At 45.6% G+C, this 17,673-nt stretch overlaps 1 long non-coding RNA gene across 1 annotated transcript; it reads right to left on the reverse strand.

Moving 5' to 3' along the window:
• Window positions 1-798: 798 nt before the first annotated feature.
• Window positions 799-12,524, reverse strand: LOC122210083. The gene is made up of 3 exons (XR_006197907.1): window positions 12,179-12,524; window positions 5,506-5,686; window positions 799-1,787 (listed from the first exon to the last, which is right to left on the reverse strand). It is a non-coding gene; the product is annotated as an uncharacterized LOC122210083 (long non-coding RNA).
• Window positions 12,525-17,673: the final 5,149 nt, after the last annotated feature.

Consider the following 17,673-nt stretch of genomic DNA (forward strand, 5'->3'; position numbering starts at 1 on the left):
GTATTAATTGGAATATTTCACTAGTGACTATAGAATGACAAAGTAAGAGTTGTTCAAAAAAGAGGCACGTATCAAATGTGAGTATACAAAGAAGCCTGGTCTAGGCTAGAGAAAATAAAAGCATTTAGAAACATTAAAAAGAAAACTATTCCCTGAGCACCATATACGCATATTAAAACATACACCTTGGGGGGCGCCTGGGTGGCTCAGTCGGTTAAGCGCCTGACTTCAGCTCAGGTCATGATCTCACAGTTTGTGGTTTCAAGCCCCACATCAGCCTCTGTGCTGACAGCTCAGAGCCTGGAGCCTGCTTCGGATTCTGTGTCTCCCTCTCTCTCTGCCCTGCCCCCTCTTGCTCTGTCTCTGCCTCTCAAAAATGAATAAATGCTAAAAAATTTTAAAACATATACCTTAGGTCTAGTGACTCCATTTCAGTAACATTTTTGGAAATAATCATTGATTTACATCAACCCTTTTACATGGGGAGATTCATCATTGCGTTGTTTATAATAACAGACATTTGGAAACAACATTCAGCAGTGGGAGAACACTCGAGGTGTGGTATAAACGCACGGGGAAACTCCAGGCCTTACTTACCAATCAGGATTTTGAAGACTTTACGTGACACAGATTATGTGCTAATACACTGTCAAGTGGAGACTGGCTGTACCAGAAACTTGCACATATTATGAATTTAATTGCATTAAACAGAGAAAAGGAGTGGAACAGAAGAAAACGGTGTGGGATCACAGGTGAGTCATATTATCTTTACTGCACTTACTGTGTTTCCCCAGATTTCTGCAACGAACCCGTATTATTAGTTCATTATAAAACAAAATGATGAATTTTTAAACAGAGGAGAGATTCAGTTCTGGAGTAAATGTTGAGTGGGTGGACACACACCAGGTGTCTGTGTACAAATGGGAAAGATGAAGTGTCCTCTCTGGCTGAGGGCAGTTGTGGCCTTGGTACACGGCTGACCGTCTTCTCTTCCGTATCAGACCCCCCAACACCCCCTTCCCCCTGCCCGGTGTGCCTGTCTCCCCGAATGACCTGTGCTATGTGTGTGCTCCTCTCCCGGGAGTGGGAAAGAGTTGAACCTGGCGTGATTTATTTAATATTTAATTTCTTTAATTAGCACTAAATAATAACACTATTCACCAGGTCCCTGTTCTCGGTGCCTTACAAATATTAACGTATTGACCTGTCCTCAAAGTATTAAAAACTCCTTTGATTCAGCAATTCCGTTTCAATCAAGTTTTTCGGAAGTAATCATTGATTTACATAAATCTTCACGCACAAAGCTTTTCATCGTTCTGTTATTTATAATAAACAGAAATCTGAGTTTAAAAATCCTCCAGGCTTGCAAAATGGTGCCACCACCGTGGAACCCAGTTTGGTGGTTCTTCAGAAAGCTACACAAATTACCATGTGACCCAGTGGTTCCGCTCTTGGGTATGGTTGATCCTTTTTATGTGCAAATTCTGTGTTTGCAAATTTGCCTATTCACTAAAGTTAATCTGTAAGCCCCAAATCAACGCTCCTGGTAATTTGGGGGGTCAGAAATGCTGACATTCGTGTAGTGACAAAAATTTAAATTGCGCACCTGGTATATTCCCAGCTGAGGTCAAACAAGGTGACACTGCTGTGTCTTCTGGTCATCTACGAAGACAGGTGGTAAGGGCGGTGCCTCGGAAAGCTGGAAGCTCCGGTTCTGGGGCCAGTCGACTGGGGACAGTGGGGTGGCCTCGGGGAAGTCACTTAGCACCTCTGAGACCCATCTTCTCCTGTGTAAAATAAAGAAAATAGGATCTACCAGGACAAACTGTAATCAGTGTGATAGGTATCTATATATTTCGCCTAGGAAAAGGACTCAGTATTTGCTAATTCAGTGTTTGCTGTGACTTCATAGATCACAACTAAAGCACGTAATGTGAATTGATTGTATAAACCCGAAAGAATCGAAAAGATGTATCTAAATACTTGTACACAAATGTTTACAGTAGCAGAAATATGGAAGCCCTCAAATACCCATAATGGATGAGTAGGCGAACAAAATGTGGTATATTCATATAACAGAATATTAGTTGGCCATAAAAAGGAACAAAGTGCCGATACTTTGTCCATCACAACGTGCGTGAACCTGGAAAACATTTTATAGTTAAGTGAAGGAAGCCAGACACGAAAGGTCACATACTGTATGATTCTATTTATATGAAATGTCCAGAGTAGGTACATCCATCGAGACAGAAAGTCGATTAGTGGTTGGCAGAGGCTGAGCGAGGAGGAAACGGGGAGTGACTATTTAATGGGTCTGGGTTTTCCTTTTGAGGGTAATGAAGATGTTTTGGAGCTAAACAGAGGTGATGAATGTTTGCACGACATTCTCAACGTACTTAATGCCGCTGTTTTGGTTTTTTTTTAATGGGTAATTGCATGTTGTGTGAACTCCGTCTCACTAAAAATACTCCTGTGAAGTAGGGATTAGTATTACACCCATTTGACAGCTGAAGAAATCAAATCAGGAGCCCAAGGCCCCCAGTGGCAAAGGAGCTGGGATCGGAGCCCAGACACCTGACCAGCTGTGTAGAGGCATTAGACCCCCATGATGTGCTTCAGCCTTTGCAGAGCAAAGCGTAGATCCTGGCTCATGGTAGTTTCCTTTCTTTTCCTCCTGCTTCCTTTGCAAGCATGAACTGTATATGGTTGGACTTCCTCAATGTCATTTTCCCAGAGAACAAAGGGATGTATTTGACTCATTCCCTTCGTCTTCTATTATGTCAGTCAGGTTCTAAAAGCATGCTCCATTGCAAAAACTGAACATGCCCAAAAATTGGCACGAAGCTGAAGAAAACATTCATGAACAAACAAACAAAGAAGGTCCAGACCTGCACTTTTCTAAATGATGTAGGAGAAAAATAATGGGCCAGAGGAGAGAAACCCGGCTGTGTTCCCCCGGGTCCCTAAGATTTATCACCTACACATGCAGGATGCTACAGAAAAAGATCTGGTGACCACGGCCATAGCTCACAAGCCCTCCATTGCAGCCTGCTACTTTCTGATAGTACCTGTAACGTGGGGCCTGCATCCTGGGGAACAGTCCCAGGGGGTGGAGCCTCATCCCTAACAACCCTGCCTCCTTCGCTTCAGGCCCATCATTGGAAGGTGTGGCACGTGGGGAACTGGTGGGGGGGATAAGTGTTTCAGGGGCAGATCTGATGATTTCATGGTTGCAGTTGGGGTGGGGAGACAAAGCAAAGCGGACAAAAACAAGCCCAGGTGTGGACCTTGTGTTTGGGGAAACTGTGCTTTCCTCTGAGGGGGAAAAAAAAAAAAAAGGTTCAAATAATGGGAGAGTTTGGGCACTCTTAAGAGTATCTCTTAAATATTGGGCACTGTACTTGCAGGTGTTTTTGAGGCTTTTAAACAAGTACCTAAAAATTACTCCTCCTCCAAGGTGCCACGGTTTGAATGGAGTACGGAGAATCAACCATATATAAAATAGGGGTTTGGCTTTCAGTGGTGGGAGGAAGTTTGTATGGTTTCATTAGGAACGATTGCATTAGCATGAGCAAAGTGATGTTTTTATTATTGATTCCACTGAAAATCACTCGGGACTCATGGAAATGAAATGTATTCTGTCCTCCCTTTTTTCTTCTGCCCAGAAAGTCCTTACAAAATTAGGATTTTTTTTCTATACCTCTGTCTCTTGTATACCAGCAAATATTTCTGATCCACTTTCTTGAGGGACATTTGTGGTCAGATTTGAGGCAGCGAGTGAGGTTGCTGGCCCTTAAAATATCACCCGTGATGACCAACGCCTAAAATTCCAGCGATAGATGGGGATTTCTTTGGGATATTTATTGTCTTTGTTTCTGAGGTTCTCCACCCAAGGGCAAACTAAGATGTGAAAAATATTCACTCCAGCTTTTTAAATGTGTTGTCAGCTGGCACCAGAAGCAGTCAGTTGGCCCAGAGCCTCTGCTGTGGGCTCAGACAAGACAGGTCTGAGTTCTAGTATGGTCCCTGAGTAGGGGCGTGACACCAGGTAGGTTCCTTAACTTCTGAAGGTCGATGGTCTCCAGTGATGCCTGCTTCATAAAGTTGTCATGTGGGTTAAAATCGCTCATGGACTCACGGCCTTAGGGTAGTACTGACCTACCTAGGAGGCATGGTGGGGTTGGCTCCAGACTATTGCAATAAAGTCAGTATCACTGTGAAATGAGTTGATGAATTGTGTGGCTTCCCAGTACTTATAAAAGCTACGTTTATGCTATGCTGTAGTCTGTCAAGGGGGAATTAGGTATAAAAAAATGTATATACCTTCATTTAAAAATGCCTTATTGCTAAAAAATTCTAACCATCCCCTGAGCTTTCAGCAAGTTGTACCCACCGATCACAGATCAATGTAGCAAATATAATAATAATGAAGTTGTTTTGAAATATGGTGAGAATTGCCAAAATGTGACACAGAGAGACAGGAAGTGAGCAAATGCTGTCGGAACAATGGTGCCGATAGACTTGTTCGGCACAGAATGATCACAAAAGTTCAATTTGTAAAACAGACACACACACGCGCACACACACCCAAAACCAGAAAACTCCACAGTATCTGTTAAGAGCAGCAAAGTGAAGTGCAATAACGGCATGTGTCTGTAGAGTGGAACACGCAAGAGATGGGTGGGAGTCCGTGTTCTTGGGTGGACCCATCAGCTCTGTCCCTTAGCAGCTGGGTGACCTTGGGCAAGCCACCTCTCTGCACCTCTGTCCCAGCAATGTTCTGGAACCGACCTGCACTGGCTCAAGAGAGCTGATGGTTGAATACTCGGGAGTTTTGTGAGCAGCTGGTTAAATAGTTGGTAGCTTCAACTTGGCTATGGTGGGAATAGCGACATCACAGAAATCAGCAAACATTACAAAGCGGGCCTCCGCCCTCCACTGCCCCCTTGTGAGAATGGGTTTACCAGCACACCGCTGCACAGTTCCTCAAGGGTTCCTCGAAATAATTACGAGATAATTTATGTAAAGAGCTCAGCACAGTGCCTGGAATTTAACAAGCTCCTTATTAAAGTTATTTACTACTGCTACCACCAACAAGAATTAAGTAATAATAATGTTATTATAGTGCTTTGGACATAGCAGGTACTTGAACATCTTAATCTCTTTCCTAGCCGTTCATGATTACGTTTTCTGGGAAAGGGACTATAAAGTGAATCTATGCAAAAGTAAATTCCAAGGGTGCAGTTTGTCTTTAAGGGTCACTTTTTTTTTTTAACGTTTATTTATTTTTGAGAGAGAGAGAGAGACAGACAGACGGAGCATGAGCAGGGGAGGCCAGAGAGAGAGGGAGACACAGAATCTGAAGCAGGCTCCAGGCTCTGAGCTGTCAGCACAGAGTCCGACGTGGGATCATGACCCAAGCTGAACTCAGACGCTTAACCGACTGAGCCACCCAGGTGCCCCAAGGGTCACTTTTGACCTTTAGACAAAATGGAAACTTGGTACCTTCTCACTGACCACAGTTCGGGGTGGACACTCAGATGTCCGTGTGGCCGTGCTGAGAAGCCAAAGCCAGACTGCATCCTCGCTTTCTTCAGCCCATTAAGTTTTCCTCTCCTGCCACGGCAGCTGAGTGACTAGGGGCTCTCCTCTCCCATCATGAAGCTGTCAGCACCCATGGTGGGCCCTGCAAAGTAGAAAGAACAGTTTATCCACAGAGCAGTGGCAGCATCATTGTTTATGAAATGATAACCTGCTTCAGGTAGCAGCAAGTTCCAACATTAGCACAACAAAAGCTTTGAGCTGGACCATCTGTTGCCACGTGGACAATCTGGTGGGCTTGCCAAAGCCATTTATCCGTGTCGAGTGCATATCCACACTGGCCAGTCCTCATGCTGAGCAGAAAGGAAATTTAAAGAAAGGCCCATCATTTATCATTGTAGACAGCTGGGCTGGAGTGTGGGCAGAGAATATATATATATTTTTTTCCTTGAGAGAAACAAAGACCCTGAAGATGGGGAATGCTTGCTCAGCTCCAAGCTTCTTGCTAAGGACAACTGTTCTAGCTCTTTCCTTTCTTCCTGCTTTTCCAGATGGTAGAAGTGAAACTGTAGCCGTGGATGCTTGCGTGCTTCCCTGCCCCTATATCTCATGAACGGGTGGCACTTGGAGCTCTTGGGTCTTGAGCTGGGGTTGGCACATTGATGTGTGTCTCCTGGAAGGGACCTCCAAAACAGAACCTTCCTGCCATGTCCAGGGAGACATCAGTAGCAAAGGCCACTGACCTTGGAGCTCGCAGCCTTCCACGTGAGTGCAGGCTGGTCAGTGCAGTGTGGGGAACTGGGACATGGGAACTCAGCTCCCTGGACCCCGGTTTTGTGTTCTACAACATGGTCACACGTCTACCTCATAGTCCTGTCTGTGTGTGCTAGGTCACCTGTGACTTTTGTGGGCCCCTTCTCCACCGAAACTATTCAGTAACATACTTGGTGACTGTCGGTATAAAGACAAAGATACTAATATTATATAGGCAGACAGTTTCCTCAACCTAGATGTTCATTTTTTTCTTCTGTTTTTCAATGAAATTGAAACATTTTTGCAGACTCTGAAATTTATTATGGGGGAAAGAATGTATTTATTATATATAACGGTTAAGATACCACCACCACAAGTACCCACCTCAAAGTCTCAAAGGGTGGTTGAAAAGGTTGTATGAATTGATTCATATCAAACTCCTAAGGTGATTACGTGGCATATGTTAAGGCTTTGTGTTAGCCTCTCACCTGCTCACTTTGCTAACTGTCTTATTTATAAGCCAGCAAGCATGCTGGGAAGCAGTAGACATACTGGGTAAGAGCAAAGCTAGAGTTACAAGACCTTTATGAATAAGTCATAAACACCTAAGAAAACACTGCCACTGCATTGAGGTCCCAACTCAAGCCATTCCTCTCTGCGGTGGTTTCGTTACCAAATCCCATTTAAATGACCAGCATTGCACATATACAGAATTGGATAGGTGGTTAATGACGCGTGAGCACATTTTATAGGAATCCACTTGACCTGCAAGGGATCAACTCTGTGATTTGATTAAAGGCTTAACCTTTCAGAGTTTGGCTCTGACCCCATGTTCGTAGATAAATCTCCAGAGCTGACAGATCCTGACATTTAAGAGTTTGGCCCAAGGTAAGGTGATACTCCATTTTCCATTTTCTTGATAGAGACAAAATAGATGTAGGCATGCTCTAAATTACCTGCATTATTTTGGACAACCTTACATGCTCTCTTGGCCTCAGTTTCTCCATCGGTAAAATGACAGCCAGGCTTCTTTGAAGCTTAGTTACAATTCTTCTCAGATTGTGGGGGATTCATGAAGTACTTCCAGTAGCTGATGGGGAAGTCCAGTGGGCAAGACCTTGCTCCCCTCCCCTTCCAGAAAGCTCCATGATGATCTCTATAACTTCTTGGAGTTCACTTACAAAAGAGTTTTATGGCTAAAAAAACGAGTGTTGTGGCTAAACGAATAAGGTGTGTAAAACCAGACTAGATGACATGTCTTTTCAATAGTAATTATGATGTTTGGAAGCAGTGGGCCAAATCTGAGATAAAATTCATTAGGAATACACGTAAGATTCCACACTGAATCCCTCCAAGAACAGCATCCAGCTACAGAATGAGGATATACGCTTAGGAAAACACAAAAGCTTTGGGTGGTTTAGCTTGTGGAAATCTCAGTATGAATTAAAACTCTCATGTTTTCATAAGAGAATAAGCTCAAGCAACTATCAGTCACCTCTGCAACCACCACCGCCATGGTCAACTAATATGCATTTGGGCTAACTGTACAGAAAAGGTCATCTTCAGAACCAGAAAGGTGAATTTCCTTTTCTACTTCTTGCTGGTTGTAACACACTCTACATTTTAGGGGTGTAAGTGTCATCATGATGGTATTTCTTGATTTCGATGAGAAGTTCCAAGAATATCCATACCCTTTCCATTCAAACCCCTTTTCTGAGAGTTCCTTGGGAAACCAAAAGCCAATAGAAATATGTTAAAATCAAAATCATCATAAGCACTTATTCATGAGACTAAGAGAAGTTCAAAGTGCATGGTATGTATTATCCTATTAAATCTCATTTAATTGCCATAGCTCCCTGTGAGTAAGTTCTTCTAGTGCCATCTTTTTTTTTCACCCCAGAGGAGGAAATGAAGGCACAGAGATGTTGAATAATTGGCACAATATCATAGGGCAAGAGGCAGAACAAGTGAAAACTCGACTACAAGTTTGCCACTGGCTAGGTCCAGGCCAAGGAACCTCCATGAAGGATTGCAGGAGAGCTGTCTTGGAGTATCTGGCTTCAACTTGGATTCTAGGCAAGTTCTCTACATGAATATGAATCAACGGATCCTCCCATATCTGGCCATCTACATGGTACAAGAGGTCAGAGCAGTGACTTCCACGTTTATGGAAGAAAACAGTACCATTCTGACTGCCCTTGTGAAACCAGACAGCCCCTGACCCTTCTATTTCCTATTAGCAAGAGGGGAGCAAAGCATATGACAGTGACTCCAGCATGCTTGCCTCTGAACTCTACAATGGGCTTGTCCATCGTAGACGTGGCCAAGCAATGTCTGTGTCCTGAGCCAGCAGGTCACTCTTCCCTGCTCTTCTGGAGGAATCAGAGATTAGGGGGCAGAGAAGCAAGTCGATGGGGTGGAAACTCCCACCATTGTCCTCTGGTGGAAAGATCCTGAAGTCTAGACTCTAAGCGGGCAGTGTATACTCAAGACCAAGAAGAGAAGTCAGAACTTGGTCATAAAGTGGTTATCATCAGATTCCTAAAAAGCCATGATTGAACAGAGACACGTCTGGTTGAGTGTGGGTCAGAGGTAGAACCCTGGCCAACGAACATGGAGGAGCAGACTTGGTTTCTAGTCGTCAGACCAGTCCAGCAATGGCATGAGTTGTCTTGTGAGGTGGGTCGTCCCTGTCATGAAAAGTGTTCAGAAAGTGAGGATGTTTGGCAGGGACTGTGTGGATCAGCTCTAGTCGGCAGGCAGCCTGAGGACCAGTTCCTGCCTACACATTATTACTAGTCTGCAGGGGTAGCAAACAGAAATTGTGAGTAAGCTTTTAGAGAATTTAGAGGAATTTGACATAGTAATTTTTACATCTGTCAAATCTAATAATAATATTATGTGGGCTTGTCTATATTGCACATTTTATTTTTCCTGGTAACTTTTATTTTTAAATGCAAGCATTGGTCTACGGATGCATAAAATAATTACAGAGGAAGTCCTGCTCCATAGGGAGTTTGAAAAGCATCACTGAGGGGGTTTTCTGATTGAGGAATCCATAGCAAGTAGAGATTGGGCTGTATAGACCCTAAAGTCTATAGTAAGCCTGGGTCATATGTACTGCGATGAATAATGAATGCAAATTACCTAGCACATGGTAGGTACTCAACCTTTCTTACCCTAATTTCATGATTATCATAGTGCATGCATTGGGAGGCCACCCATACGTGCACAAAAATTAAAAAATTAGGTTTACATAGGAGGGAAGTAGGAAACTTAATTGTAGTCACAGAGTCTTTGCCTCTGTGACTTTAGATGCATGCTTGCACACACACACGCACACACGCACACATCTGCCTACTTTTTTCGTACTGTGGGCCTCTAAGAATAACCCTTACTCTTCTCCTCTGCATCGGGTTTTGTGTTTCATTTGTACACCGTGCATTAGATAGGATGAGGTCAAGTGGCCATCACTTATAGTTATCCTAGGTTTTCTTTCTTCCTTTTTAAACCTTTCTATTTGAACTGAAACTTGGGAAGGAAACCTTGATATCTGAGCTCTGGGACTGTAACGACTCACAGAGAGCAAGGCGATTTCCAGCCCCAGGTTTGGGACGACACGGGAGGCGGGTAGCCACGCTGATGGCCACTAGGTGGCGAACGCAAGCTCTCTCTGCTGTTCAAACGCAGCGGCTGGGATCAGTTTAGCACACAAAAGATGATGGAAGAGAAGTGACATATAGACCAGAGCAAGTTGGAGTGAATTATCCTGAGCGTACCTGACCAGGGACTTTATCACTTCCTTTGTTGGGGGTGGATGGGGGTGGGGGGCTGGAAATGATGCTTGAGCTAACTCCATAGTAAATGATTTCTGCTTTCCATTCTACTGGGTAGGATATGGTATGTTCAGCCAAGCCTGCTTTTTCCTTCCCTGTTTCTCTCTCTTTTTCCCCATGAAATACTAAATTAAAGAATCCCTCCAGATCTTCCTGTTTACCCATGTGTCTGACATCAGGCGTTTATAGCCACCATTCAAGCGACCGCAGTGAGAGAGAAACAGGCGTCAGGCCGCCTTACAGCCTGCTGCTTTAATTAACAAGGCTCATTCCTGCCCAGGTGTGTGAGCTTCCATATATGCGGCCAGTGGCTTGGACAAGGCTAAAATCAGAACGCATGTGTGCACTGTGTTTGGACGGATGAGACCCCCACCTGCCATGCTGTGGAGGGACGCCTTTCAGGTTTGGAGGGGGCCGTTCCCCGCCATAAAGCTGGAAGGCAGCAGTGAGCCCATCATCCACTTTTGGCAGGTTTGAGGAGTCCAGATGTCCATCACGAAATGGGTTATTTAATGTATCCGTGGGCTGTTTGCAGAATGGGAATGCCTCCGTTTTTTGCAAACACCGAGTGTGCAAATGCCAAATGTGTTTGCCATCAGCATCAACTTGTGCAAGGGTACCAAATGTGCACAAAGGACTCTTTGTATCCCATCCGATGCACATCAAACATTTTGCATTTCAATTGATGTCTACTTAATTCTATTTCTTACCCACAAGCAGTTCCACTAGGTCACCCTTCTCCCTATGGGGCACTTATCAAACTTGACTGTCTCTGGAGCACTTGGGTGTGGCACGGTGCTGACCCTACTCACCTCCATCCCATCCCATCCCAGCCTGCTTAGCCGAAAGGGACTGGAAGAATAACCCTGGTTTAGAGGAGACGCCTCCAAGACAAGATTCGGAGAAAAATCATTCTTTTTGCACACAAACCAAAGTAGGGGCAATGTCAGACTGTCAACATCAAATGCATTACTTAATCCCATTCCCTTAAATCCGTACCTTTTAGCTGTGTGTGCGTGTGCATGTGTGTGAGTGGGTGGGCACGACTTACACCTTTGAGACTGTGTTTATAGAAGCTGATTCACTTCCTAAGAGGGGAAACGTATATATGTACCTGTATTCGGAATACTGTGAGCATTTTTAGGGCGGACTCGTGGACCTTCTAAATGTCTATGGATTAAGAAACTGCTCCCTTTTCTACGTATGGTTCAAACCACATCAAAAGTTTATTAAAATTGCTGATAACCATCTGAATACCCATCTTGTATTCTCACTCCATATAGTAGACTGGATTTCATTAATCACACTTTGTCACTCAGAGTAAATACTACGCATGGAAGTTACCTCCTCTAAAGGTTACCTTTAGGTAACATTGGAAGCGTTAACTTGGAGCAGGAAGATTATTTTGATTAAATATTTTGATCAAGGAGTTAGTGTGCAGCCAACCTATATAGTGTCTTCTGTGCTCAAAGAAACCTTGACCCTGTAGGAAATCATTGCTCAAGGAAAGACTATTTGAGACGTGCTGGTTTTATGTGCCTAATAATACGAACTCCCCTTGAAGCCAACTCCTCCCAGGCGGCTCAGCATCCAAGACAGTGGGATCAGATACACTGACCGTTTCACAGAGCAAGTTGCCTTCTGGATGCAACCTGACCAATATAAAAACTAGTCCCTCACCAGAGTTCTGCCCGATGCACCTTTGCTGATGTTTTGCCTGCCGTTAATCTCCTCTGAGTCCTGCTGAGCATGCCGTCCATGTCCTTAGGTAACTGTTAACAACTGCAGTATTTGAATTACTCTGCTTTCTCCATTTCTTTTCATGTGGGCCCACTGAGGCTTTCCCTCCCCTCCTAAAATTATGTTAGTCTCCCCCCCACTACCCAAGCCAATTTTGATTGAAGCGAGACATTTATGTAAGTCTCATTTCTACCATCTTATGAGGGCTTTGGATCTGCCCCCCCCCCCTTTTTTTCCTTTCAGCCAACTCCAATCAACACAGAAATAGCTCAGACATCACCTTCTCCAGGAAGCCTTTCTTGACTGACCTTCTCTGGGTTGGATGTCCTTCCTCTGCCTTCCTCTTGCATCTATTTGTAGCATGGTGATTATTATATCATGTCATGCTTGTATGTTTCTAAGTCTGTCCCTCAACCAGGCTGGGAAATCTGTAAGGCCAGAGATGGAGAGATTGTGTCTTATAGCACAATATAGCCGTGTCTCTACGGTGATTATGGAATTCACACATGAAGGCTTCTGACGGAGCCCTGACCCTTGGTCTTTTCTGTACCAGGGTGTCAGTCATGCCCGCTTCCCTCTTTCTGTGTCACACCCCCTCGCCGTCTGTAAGCCTCCTGCTGGTTCTTATCTCCTGGGTTGACTAGTCTTTCTCGTGGGTCACTTCCACACCCGAATTATTTTCTCAAGTCCCTTCCTATGCCCTAAGCAAGCTCTCTCCTAATCCCAGGGCCTCCCCTTTCCCCATTCCACCGGTTCAGTATCTGGGGCTCCCAGCATCCACACTGCCAATGGTATCTACTGCCGTTTTAACTTTAAGAGATCGATTCTTGGGGCGCCTGGGTGGCTCAGTTGGTTAAGCATCCGACTTTGGCTCAGGTCATGATCTCACAGTTCATGGGTTGGAGCCCTGCATCGGGCTCTGTGTTAACAGCTCGGAGCCTGGAGCCTGCTTCAGATTCTGTGTGTCCTTCTCTCTCTGCCCCTCCCCTGCTTGCGCTCTCTCTCTCTCAAAAATTAACAAACATTTAAAAAATTTATAAACAGCCCAACTCTAGGGCATCCCTGCAAACTGGCTTAGACACAGAACAGTGGTTCTCAAACACGAGTGTGAACAAGAATCACCCAGACGTGCTCAGTGGGACCAGATTCCCATTGTCCTCCTCAGACGCTCAAATTCAATACTTCTCAGGTGGGGTTCAGGAATATGTTATGTTTGAGGAACACACCCAGATAATGTTGACAGGATTGTACAGCTCACAAGTTCACAAATGGAGTAGCTCTATCTAGGTGGAGTAGAGAATGGCCCATCTTGGAAACTGACCTTTCACGTGGGAGATGGCGGGACATTCTGGCACGGGCAAGGATTGTATTTTATTTTATTGGTTTTTGAAACAGTTTTTAAAAATGTATTTATGTGGAGAGATAGAGAGCTCGAGCAGGCAAGGGGCAGAAAGAGAAGGAGAGAGAGAATCCCAAGCAGGGGCTGCGTTGTCAGCACAGAACCCGACGCGGGGCTCCATCCCACGAACTGTTGAGATCATGACCTGAGCTGAGCTCAAGAGCCAGATGCTTAACCGACTGGGCCACCTAGGCACCTCATGGGCCTGGATTTTAGACACAGATGGACACTGGTGAGAATCATGGCTGGACCACGTGCTGGCTATGTTAGTTAGTTAGGACAATACTACGTAATTGATCCCTTTTGGCATCACTCCCCTGATATGCGTACTGGGGTTTGCTTTTCGGGGTTTTTGATGGACACAGAGACACTGTGATTGAGTAGTTTCCATGGTGCCTAGTGTGTGGGAGGCACTCCGTAACTGGTGATTTTATTTTCATGGTGTGGCTAATACCCCTTTAAATCCCAATGATCAGCTCGCAGTCAAAAATGAATCGGAACAAGGAGGGTCTTCTAGGATGCCATTTCCCGGCTATGCTTTCTGCTCCTCTTGCCCAGTTTCTCTTTAAGTGGTAATGCTGGTTTCAGAGAAGTTCCCTTCATTTTATTTTAAATACCATAGGAAGTCAGATTTTGACAGCGCTTGTCTGCACGGATGCGATGCCGGGAGAAAGGATGAGCAGGCAAGCAGACTCTCTGCCCGCGTGGAGGTGTGCAAAGTGCCTGATTAGCCAGGTATTTTTAAAGTTTCATAGGTGTGAGGCAGCCTGCGCTAATGAGAGTTTTAGGGGATTTCTCAAATCTAAAGTGAAGGGTGCCAGGAGTGGAACATGACCTTGGGGCTTTCCTGTACATGTTAACTAATATTACAAAGAACTCTCAGAAAACCCTCTGAAGTCAACTCCGGGAGGAGCGAGGAACAGGTGAGACACTGGGGGACTGGTAACGGAGAGTTAATGATGGTTGCTATAAATAGACTCGTTCTGAAGGCTGGGGCAGAATAGCCCCACTCAGAGCGGGAAATGGAGGGATCTGCCCCAGAAAGCGGGTCAGGGGTCCCACGACAGCGTTTTATTTGGAGGCAAAAGTTAAAGACAGTCATGTGGGGAGCCACGACGGCACACAGCTGGATGGGAGCTCCACAGCCCTCCAGCCCCACAGCCGCCCCTCCTGCACCCCACGCCAGCTCTTTCAAGGATTCAGGTCTGTCCTACATGATGATCTGTGGGCTGGGACCTCAGCTCACGGAGGGTGGGGGAACCAAAGCAACCTGAGCACCCATTACGTGCCCACCCCCTGCACTTGGCACTTTGCATGACCTATTTCCATCCTCCCGCTGAGACCGTGAGAAGGCGTCCTGTTCTTGTTTTATAGGTGGTGGTGGTACAACCGATGAGGTGGAGAGGCCGAGGAGTGTTCCAAAGTTCCCACAAGTTGCAGACAGGGTTTGGACTCCAGACTCCCCATACTTATGGCAGCTGACTTACCAGGACAGGGAGGCTTAAGGGCTACAAATGTGGCCCTTGTAAAGGAAAAATAAATAAGCCACAACCTCTAAGGGGCTGACAAGGCGAAGCTGGGATTCCAACAAGAGTCAGGGCCCTCCTGATGGGGCGGGAAGCAATACAGCTACAAACAGCCGTGCTTGTGCTGCAACTGGAGGTCCAGGTAGCAGGTGAGTTTCGGGGGTGCAGCGGAAGGGGGCTGGCTGCACAGCAGGCAATGGCTGTACAATTTATTCTTCTGGGTGTGGAGTCGTGTCCAAGCAAGGCAAGCAAATGGTAGAGCTTGAACTCTAGTGGGAGATTCTTGTTGCCACGTGGGGAAACCGAGGCAGAAACTAAGGTGAACGGTCTGGATCATTATGCGACTGGAGACGAGAGTGTTAATGAAAGGTGTGACCCAAGTTGGCTTGGTGCCAGGTGTTTTTCAGGCTCACCAGATGTTGATGCTGAAGTTGAGGGTTTTATATCTTTGGGGACCCCGTCTTAATCACCACTGCATCCCCCCAGCACTAAGCACAGCACCTGGCACGCATAATCACCATGCTACCTGCCTGCCCTGACTAGCTGTGGGTGCCATTCACGGACGCGCCAAGGGAGCTAGAAATCCTCCATTTGAGGACTTGGTCTGCAGCTGAGTTCTGAGTGGACCTGAGCGAGACAGGGTTTCTTCATCTGCAGAATTTGTAAAAATTCCCTCCCCACACACTCTGCGGGGTGTTGTGCAGAAGAGACACAACCGTGCTCTTTATATGGTGGCTGTCTGGGGTACAGCCCAAAGTTGTGGAGCTCAACCTTCAAATATCTTTGAAGTCTTATACTTTATCTTGAGAAAAAAAATCACACAATTCTATATTCTCCATAATACATTTAAGTTTGTTTTAATAAAAAATATTCCCCCCCCCCCGCCAAATTGAGTACATCTGATACCTTAGGAGGATGTCTTTCCCCCCCTTGTATTTTCATATGCCTCTAGGTATATCATATGTCCCAGTTTAAAAAGGCCCTTTGAAAAGAATAAAGCAAAAATAAAAGAAAACTATAAAGCACTGAACAAGCGCAAGGCATTCTTAGAGTTCTTATTTATTAATAAATAATTGTTTTTAATAATTCACACCAATCAAATCCACTTAAATGGCCCCAGCAAGTCCTTAAGGAATTAGAGGCAGCCGCCATCACGGCTCAAGAAAAGCACGGCTGCAAATAGAACATCTCTATTCCTGACTCAAGCTGGTGAAACATTTTGTTTTTCTCCAGTGCTCCCGGCTCTTACACTGGGCTTCATTTTCCACCACACATATAGGGACGGCAAGAATGATCCAACCAACAGGTACACAATGGCCATAATGCTGGGCACTGTATGTGAAGCATTGTGCTAAGCGTTTTACAAGCCCCTCTCATCTCTTTTTTACAACAGTTATGTGGTGGGTACTATATCCCATTTGCAGAAGAGGATAGGTAAGCGTAGGGTGGTCAGCCATTCTTCCAAGGGCACACAGGTGGAAGCAACATTGAATTGTGGCTCGAAAGCAGAGGTCTGCAAACTGCAGACTACCTCCAGGGGACCAAATGCGGCCCACCACCGGGTTTTGTAAGTAAAGTTTTATTGCAACCCAGCCATGCCCATTCATGTATGTACTATCTATGTCAGCTTTCAGGCAATTGTGGCAGAGTTTAGTTGTTCCAACAGACTATAGGGTCCATAAAGCATAAAATATTTACTTTCTGACCCCTTGCAGGGAAAGTTGGCTAAGCCCATCTACAGCTCTCAGTGTTCACCCCCGTCCTTATTTTTTTCAACATCTGAGGTTCTGTCTTTGCGGCAGCCTGACCCCCGAAATCTCACGGAATGCAGAAGCAGCTGAGAGCTGAGGGCAGTCTGTGGTCCAGAAGAGGAAAGCATCTGATAGAAGAGCTGGGTCCATGCCTACTCTACTTCCAAACCCAAATGGCCTGGCTTTCACACTGCTGTTCCAGTGATTTTTTTGGAACCCTCCCACCTGACTCCTCCCACGTGCTGAAATTCCTTCCCTGACCCCCATTACTTCATGGTCACATCCAGATTCCTCAACACGGCCTCAGGGGGTTCTGATGAACATCTCCACTCACATCTCCCTAGCCTCGGTGCTTGACATATTGTCTTTGGACAGGGCTTCTATCCCTCTGCCACATTTCCGTGTGTCTGAGCATCCACTACAATGTGTCTCTCTTGCCTAACAGATGACTTCCTGACGTGACCAGTCAGAGCCCAGGCTGATGTGGATCGGCAGGTGGGGTTCCTGTGCCTTGAGGGAGCAGAGCCCTGTGTGGATCACCTCTCGAGATCACTGCCCTCCGGTGGTTCATACCTACTTCATCTTCTTTCTGTTCCATTTTCCCTCGTCTTCCCTGGCCAGGCAAATCAAGACAGGTTCTCTCCTTTCCTGCCAGTCCTACTATTGCAGATTCGGAAGGGAAGGCGTTTGCTTAGCTCTTCACCTCTGGTCTCACCAGAGCTACGCAAAAGCAGATTTAAGCATGCTGGCTAAGCCACTGAAAGTGTTTGTTTTAGTGGCTAGTGTGTGTAGGGCTTGCTGTCTTGGGAGACTCGGACCTGAGAAGCGTCCAGTGGCAGGATTTGGCTGTCACTGTGCTCCTGGATGAAAAGCACCATAATAACCCCCAAACTCATTCTGGAGTCTGACAGCCTTTCCTACATGTTCATGCTAGACACACAGAGCCTCATTCAGCTACCCTGAGACTCATGAATCTCAACACATTGCTCCCTTTTCTATGAAATACAACTCTTGAACTGGCTAACTCCTATTCAGTCTTAAAAGCTCAACGCAGGATTTGTGGTTTTTTTGGAGGGAGGGAGTCTTCTGTGACTCTCTCGGTTGTATATCTCTGCTCCAAGCTCTGA

This window comes from Panthera leo, chromosome E3 (assembly GCF_018350215.1).
Source record: "Panthera leo isolate Ple1 chromosome E3, P.leo_Ple1_pat1.1, whole genome shotgun sequence".
NCBI lineage: Eukaryota > Metazoa > Chordata > Mammalia > Carnivora > Felidae > Panthera > Panthera leo.